We start from the raw sequence: 8,342 nt of genomic DNA, 5'->3' as shown, positions 1-8,342 counted from the left end.
CATTCTACCTTGGTTTTATAATTCATTTTTTCTTTCTTATGTTGTTAATCAAAATATCTCTTTGCAAACACTTTGTATATTCACTTGTATGCATAAGCTCTAGACCCAGATTCTTTTTCTTTTAGAAGGAAGTAAAGTAGTTACACTATCGTGAGGTGATATCCTCCGTATTTACTATTGAAATACTTTCATTCAGATTAAATTTTTTTCGTTAGTATCTCGTAATAGGTGAGGATCGAGGAACCTAACTAGTCTATAATGGATGATGATGTGAGGAATAGTCAGGGAACCTTTAAATGCATAAATCTTAACCTAACATATAGTGAGCTGTAAGGCCCAGCCTTAGGATAGAACCATGCCATCCTTTTCGAGAAAATTACCTAAAACTAGGACATTATGTATATTTGGTTCTGTCATATACTATACTTGTTTGTTTATTTATTTATATATTTATTTTATTAACATTATTTACTTGTTTAATTCTTTTGTAGCCTTCAATTTTGTTGCATGCATCATATAGGTACGACATTTCTTAGGAGGATATTGTTTTAGGCTAATCTTTAGCAAGAAAAACTCTCATGAAACCTATAGTGATATCATTCATATGTAAGAACTACCTAGAGGTTAAAAGCTAATTAAAAAGTACTTAGAAAAAAAAAAGGACTATTTAGTAAATGGTCATTTATTAACGTTGTCACAATCAATGTATGTGGATTTTAATCAAAATGACACATTAGAATTAGAGGTTATTTGGAAGTAGTAGAGAATAGAAAGAAATGGAATCTTTTTTCAAGAAATATGGGGATGTGGCATTACTTATGTCGATAAAGATCGATGAACAGTTAATTAGAGTTGCGGTATAATTATGAGATCCATTTTATAGATGTTTTATGTTCAACCAAGAAAACTTAGCTTCTATTATTGAAAAATATTCATCTTTACTCCGAATAGAGTCTATTAATCGAGATAAGATCTATTAGAAGGAGTAAAAGACTATATATAAAGAAGTTAGCCAAGATTATGCAAATAGGGGTCGAAGAGATAGACAAGCATAAAAAGAAAAAGAGTAGGGTTGAGACTATTCCATCAGCTTTTTTGATTGAACATATAAAGAAGCATATTGATACTGATCAAGGGTTGGATGTATTTACTTTGGTCGTGTATGGATTGATGATATTTCTTAAGATATTAGGATATATAGAAGCATTAGTGGTCAAATTTTTTGAGCAATTAGATAAAGGTATAAATCTTTCACCAACTATTTTAGCAGAGACCATTAGATTGCTTAATTTTTGTCAAAGGAATGGTGAGGGATGGTTTATAAGATGTACTCAACTATTTTTTATTTAGCTTAAAAGTCATTTTTAAAGAAAAAATATATCATTTTGGTCATTCTCTATTTATTTTGTTCCCATTAAGGAGTTTGTTGCTAAGGAATGGTAGAGAGATTAGACAAAAAGTCAATGAATGTTGTTCTTTCTAGAGCTTACCAATGAGAATGTAACATTAAAGGCACCATAGATATTTTTTATGACCATCTTGTATAGTTGTAGAGATGAGTCATAAGTATCTTTGTTAGAAATATAGGGGCAATGAGTTATGCATCTCTTATGGTTCAAAGACAATACAATTTACGATAGTTCATCTCTATGACTCATGGACTCAATTCACTCGAATTTGATTATAGGGCACCTGGTTATGTGAAAAGGGTCCATGAAGTCATTAAGGTATAGAAGCAGGTTAACCGAATGAGCTCAGCTAGATTTACAGATAATATTACAGAAGGTTACCTTGTATGGAGAATGAAAAAGGTTAATGAAGTTAAGTTTTTACTAGTTGATGTTTCAAATAAGTTGCCTACTTCTATTTCAGGGCTGGTACTGTCGACTTTTGAGATCACCTAACAAGAGTTCAAGATTATAAAAAAACATTAAAGAAAGAGAAAATGGTAATAATAGGTCAGATCAACCAATTGAGATATGATTTGATGATAAAAATGATGCAATACAGAAGTTGACCAAGGAACAAAAGGTATTGAAAGAAGATTTGTAAGACTTTCATCAATAAAATGAGAGATTGAGGTCAGACATTAGACCTTCAAGGGGATCCAAGAAAGATATGAGAAAATTAAGAGAGATTGTGGAGTATTAGAAGAACATAGCTTGAGAAAACAAGGAAATGATCTCTGCACTCACCAAAGAATAGCATATATGGAAAGAAAAGTTTTTGAGAGCTTTTGAAAAGGTAGCCAAGTGCCAAAAAAAAAAAGAAAAGCTAAAGGTTGAACTAAATAAAGAACATAATAGGAACTTTGATTTGCAAAATGAAAAAAAAGCTTTTGAGCAAGAATTAATGAGCTTGAAGCTTTAGTTGACCAATAATCATACTATTGGGCCTACACTTGTAATATGAAAGTGGATGCTCAAGAAATGTGAATAATGAAAAGCTTAAGGAGACGACAATACATAAAACATTTGATCGCTCAAATTTACAAGGCTGTCCAAAAAGTAAACAACATGGTTGAAAAAGCAAAACCATTAGAACGAGAGATTTTACTGATCCAAGGCCACAGTCAAAGATTATTAAACTTTATATGTGAGGCTAGGGAGCAATATGCTCAAATCAAATGTTTTTATGATTTTAATGCAAGGATGATTAGATGCTATATAAAGATTTCCATGGTTAATGAAAGTTTCTTTTTGTTTCGACTGAACCAAAACAATACCCCAATTTGCATTATTTTCATTCCATACATGCATTTTAATAAAGGCAAATGCTAACAACAATAACAATGATATTATAGCATGCAATATAATTCATGATTAATAAACTAAGGTTCAAGTATAGTGAAGCCAAAGAACCCAAGTCAATTAATCTTGTATAGATATAATACTCATTCTCAAGCTCGAGTTATAGAGGGAGAGAACGTAGTCAGATTTGAAAGAGTTAAAAGAGTACAAGAGAAAATAAGAGAAAGGGTGATAAAGATCACTACAACAAATTTGATCATTAGTGGCGCATAGAATAATGTCACTAAATATTTATTTTTCGTCACCCTATGTATTCCATGAAAAAAAATTAAACGTCATGACATTCGTCACATTTGCACCATCGCTAAAGGTCTAATATGACTATAACAAAATATCATCACCTATTGCAAATCTACAGTGACAATAAAATAAAATGTCACTCTATATTTTTTTTTGTGACATTAGTTTTCGTTAGCTATTTATGAAAAAAAAAAGTTATTGAAGGTTATATTCATCACAAAAAAATGAGAAAATCTAATATATTAGTGATAAATGGTAAATCACCATAATATTAGTGACAAAATTATTATCATCAATGATTGTAAGATAATGTCTACTATTACAATAAAATCAAGCATCAACTTATGCATTAATTTTTGTTATGTTAGTTTTCGTCAGCTATTTATAAACAAAAATGTCATTAAAGGCTATAATTGTCATAAAATAAATGATAAAATCTTATATATTAGTGAAAATAAGTAAATCATCACAATTTTGGTAACACAATTATCGTCACAAATGATTATAAGATAATGTCAAATATGACAATAAAATCAAACATCACCTTATGCTTTTTTTTATATGACGTTAATTCTCATCAGCTATTTATAAAGAAGAACATCATTGAAGGTTATAATCGTCACAAAATAAATAATAAAATCTGATATATTAGTGACGAAAGGTAAATCGTCATAGTGTTGGTAACATAATTATCATCACAAATGATTGTAAGATAACGTCAAACGTGAAAATAAAATCAAACGTCACATTATGCTTTTCTTTTTTGTGATGTTAGTTTTTGTTAGCTATTTATGAAAAAATGTCATTAAAGGCTATAATCATCATAAAATAAATGATTAAATATGATATATTAGTGATGAAAAATAAATCATCATAGTATTAGTGACATAATTAACGTTATTAAATCCTATATATAAAAACATTTTTGTGGAATAATCTAATGTAGTGTTTTTGTAAATCCACCAAATATTTAAATTGATTTTTAAATGTATTATATTCTTTAAAGTCTATCCTAAAATCATATAGAAATAATATTGTTTAAAAAACAAATAGTCATAACAATGAAATCGGTAGTCATTGAAATCTTGTCGTCAAGTTCTCAATCCAAATCTTGTGTCGAAGGTGATTATGTTGATGCTGAGTTTTTGTTACTTGAAGCTACAATAAATAAAATATAACAAATATCAAAACAAACCACAGTACAGACAATAGGATTAAAACTAATATAAAACACAAACTAATCTAGTTTATGCATATGAAATTTTTAAATAAGGCCTTACCCTGAATTAAAGAACAGGTATTGTCAAGAAATTAACAAGTAAACTTCTTGATCTACAATATTGGTACTAATAATAGGAAATAGACAAAAGATGGGTGGTTTATGTTTGAATAAGTAATCACCATTACCTTAAGCCTATTTTTAAATCAATTCAGATAAATGATGGGAAAATTATAATTGAACCTGCCTTCAAGGAGCCTATGTCATTATCATGCTTTGATATATGTTACATCATAGGAATAACGTTTTATAATCCAAATCAAGATAGAAAGGCAGAAGTTATAATAGTAACTTAAACAAAGATATAAACATGCAAACAAATAAAACAGTGACACACAGGCACAGCACAAGCAACCACATCAAATTAAGAATCACAAGAACAGGGCAAGGGCTCTTTGATAAGGAAAAACAAAATTTTCACCGAAAAGTTTTCTTACATATTCATGAATGGTTACCATGGGAGACCTTTCCCTCCCATTTACATGTCTTATGAGTAAAAGTAAGAACTCTTTGCATTTTAACCTTATCATCAGAATGGTCTTTCATTTTCAGTAAAACTGAATTAGTAAGACATAACATGGCATTAAAAAGATATATAGTATTCAGAGATCAATTTTTTCTACACATATTAATAGGCAAACTTCATTGAAAAAATAATACATTTCCTAATTTATTTTCAATGGGTTTAAGACGTTGGATGTAGACATAGTAGGTAATAAACAGAAGCATTAAAAAATAAGAACAAGGCATTGAAATAAATATCCCAGCTACTATTTTCAAGTACATGAGATTTTCATCCACTTGGTTGTCTCGTATTAGCTCTACAACTTCATCAATGGCATTACATACTTCAAAATCCTAAGGAATAATAGCAAAAACATTATGCATATATACATCAGATGGAATGGACATATGAAAGATATAATTACTAGAAATCATGCGAAAAAGTTATAGGGAGCCTTTCTTTGGCTACATAGTTTAGTATAAAACCTCTGCTCAGCTTCAAGGATTATTTAAAAATGCTATTCTCACATACAGTTAACTCGAACGTTTCCAGTCCTCATGAAACCTTTTCTATTTTAATGTCAAAACTAGGTTTCCATCACCTATAGTTTCTAAGAAGACCTATAAGATGGAAATAGTGGAAGGATTTTTGCAAATCTAAACATCTAATTACAATAGCTATTACAAATTATTCTTCCTTTATGCAACATCCTTTCAAGATGCTTTTGACTAGCAGATCAGAGAGGATTTTGATGGAATATTAAGTTAGTATTTGAGAAAACCATTAACTCCTAAAAGCCCATAATGTTAATCTTGTAAAATGGCAAGAAATCACCAATCCTTGTTACTTGTATGAAAGTAGAAAAAGCATAGGAGAGAACTGGCAACTTATATCTTCATCATTTAAAGAACCATAATTGAAGAGGAAAGAAGTAAAGTTAGGTGTTTTTTCTTCTATTCCTTTAAAGCCCAAAAGGTTATAAAAAAACATTTTTGCTGCCATTCAAATATACTATTGATAGAGCTAAACACCATCTTTGAGAACTAAACTTCTTTAAGGACTAAAATGGAAATGCTTTAAGAATGGCATGATGAATTTACAAACTATACAAGCTAAAATAGATTTCAAGGTTATACAACTATGATGATGCAGTAAAACAAGTCAATAGCATTAGCATTAGTATAAAGAGCTATTAATAAAAATTGGCAACAAAAAAATGAAATGAAACTAACTAAACTATAAATTTATACTAAAATTTAGTGAATTTTGCTAAGAAATACATTGGCACAACCAAATAAGGGAAAAATACCATTTGATTGGCTGAGGAATCTAACATTATTGAGACTAAAGCATCCAGACATGCACCAACTTGTTTAAGAACTCCTTAAGTTGATAACACATTCATCAAAACCTGTATCACATCAAGTACTCAAAGATTACATTCATATTGATATTTATATTCCTCAAAATATTTGGTTAAATGCAGGTAAATTGCAGCTATGAAACAACACCCTAATTGTTTGGTTTTGATACAATGTAACATGCTTTATGCTATATTCCACAATGACATCCAATGTCACTTCTCAATCCCTCTTCCCATTTTCCATCAACAAGAACTATCACTCATTAATTCAAGTCATCTTTTTATAGAAGCACAAATCTAAATACATTTTTTTAGAAGTATATATAGAATCACAGGGATGGCTTTGTGTTGATGGGCCAAATGAGTGCTTTCCAGGTGAAGTAGATAGCAACATTCCAAGACTCTGAGCATTAGAACAACTTTTGTGTCCATGGAAAGACTGTTAATCTTCATTGGCTATAAACTAAACATATAATCCAAGCTTCTTGCTTTGTCATCCTTATTTTTCATCAATGAATGCTCAAACGACATTGGAACCACTGCACCCAAAAGGCATAAATTCAACACACAAATTAAAAAAGAAAGAAAAAAAAAACCCAGAGATTTTTTTTAAATGGTATTTACAAATTATGAACCTTGGAGGATTAGGTGTGGGAAAAGAGAAGATGGAGGACTCAAACTGGGCTATGGATCGAAAGGATTTGAGGAGGAAATAGAGGCTATGGACACGAAGAAAAGAGAACTCTATGCAAGCATCGCAAAGATCGATGCGGAGAGTGAGTGTGACTTCTCTGAAAATTCGTTATTTGTTGAAAGAGTTAACTAGGTTTCCAATCGTAGTCGTTACAGTAGTTGGTTCTATTTCTAATTCTGGGTTCCTTGGCAATGACAATGATGGAGACAGAGATTCGTTGGAATCTGTTTGCTTGCTCCATATTGCTCCTAAAATAAAATATTAACTAAATTTTGCTTCACTCAACGTGTAAAAAAGATGAAGACAAACCTGGGCGCATTTCTAATCGATCAACAATGATTAAATTTGCTACTGATCGACAATGTCTTGAAAAAAGCAGAGGAGAGTGGCCTGTAAACTACAAGGAGAGCAGAATAGAGTATGAAGGAGGGACGTGTTTGGCAAAAAGACAATCCATGAGATGGTTAGCATGATTTTGGAGGGAGTGTGAAAAACCTAATAAAAAAACTAAAACGATGTAGTTTAGAAGTTTAGGGGAAACTTGAATTAAAATTAATTTTTATATAAAAGTTACAATTTTGATATTATTTTTTATACATTATAAAATTATGAATTTGTTTATTAACAAAATTTAATCTCAATAGCATCAATGTCTAAGTAAAGATATTATTGGATAAGATATGGATGAGTAGAGTATCATCAATTTTTAAAGGCAGTGTCTCCAAAAATATTTTGAAAAAATTTTAATACATATATATAAGTAAAAATAATTTTTTACTTTAAAAAGTTTCCTTTAACAAAAAATTTAAATTAGAAACTTTTAAATTTTTAAAATTTCTTTTAAAATTATAAATAATATGTGTATTTTAAAATTTTTATTATATGTAACATTTAATTCATTTTCTTTAAGTATAAAAGTTTCATATATGAATACATAAATAAATTATGCTCAATTAAAAAATTATATTCTTAAATAGGCATAATAATAGGTATATATAAGCTAAGTCGAATCGTCACTTATAAATTATATATTAATTTGAATTTATTAGTGATGGATAAATAACGTTACCTAGAATCTAAAATGTTACAAAATATTTTTTCATTAAATTAATTTGGTGGTAAAAGTTTGTCACATTTATTTTATCATCATATAACACCAAACATTGATGTGATGAAATTATGATGTCATTAATAGTTAGCTAAAGTGCTCAATTTGTGACAAAAATTTATCAAAAAAATTCATCATAGATAAAATTTTAAATTAGTGACAAAATTATAACGTCACCTAAAATAAAAACTGTAATAAAAAATTTTTCACCAAATAAAATTGATGGTAAAAGTTTGTGACATTTATGTTATCGTCATATAACATAAAACATTAATGTAATGAAATTATAATGTCATTAATAGTTAATTAAAGAATTCAATTTGTGACAAAATTAATAATGTTA

General features: G+C 29.0%; 1 pseudogene; it reads right to left on the bottom strand.

The window, feature by feature from the left end:
• Positions 1 to 4,549: 4,549 nt before the first annotated feature.
• On the bottom strand, positions 4,550 to 7,149 carry LOC111315824 (uncharacterized; annotated as a pseudogene).
• Positions 7,150 to 8,342: the final 1,193 nt, after the last annotated feature.

Source organism: Durio zibethinus, chromosome 20, assembly GCF_047325235.1.
Source record: "Durio zibethinus cultivar Kanyao isolate XHJ-2024 chromosome 20, ASM4732523v1, whole genome shotgun sequence".
NCBI lineage: Eukaryota > Viridiplantae > Streptophyta > Magnoliopsida > Malvales > Malvaceae > Durio > Durio zibethinus.
This window is presented reverse-complemented; position numbering and strand designations above follow the sequence as displayed.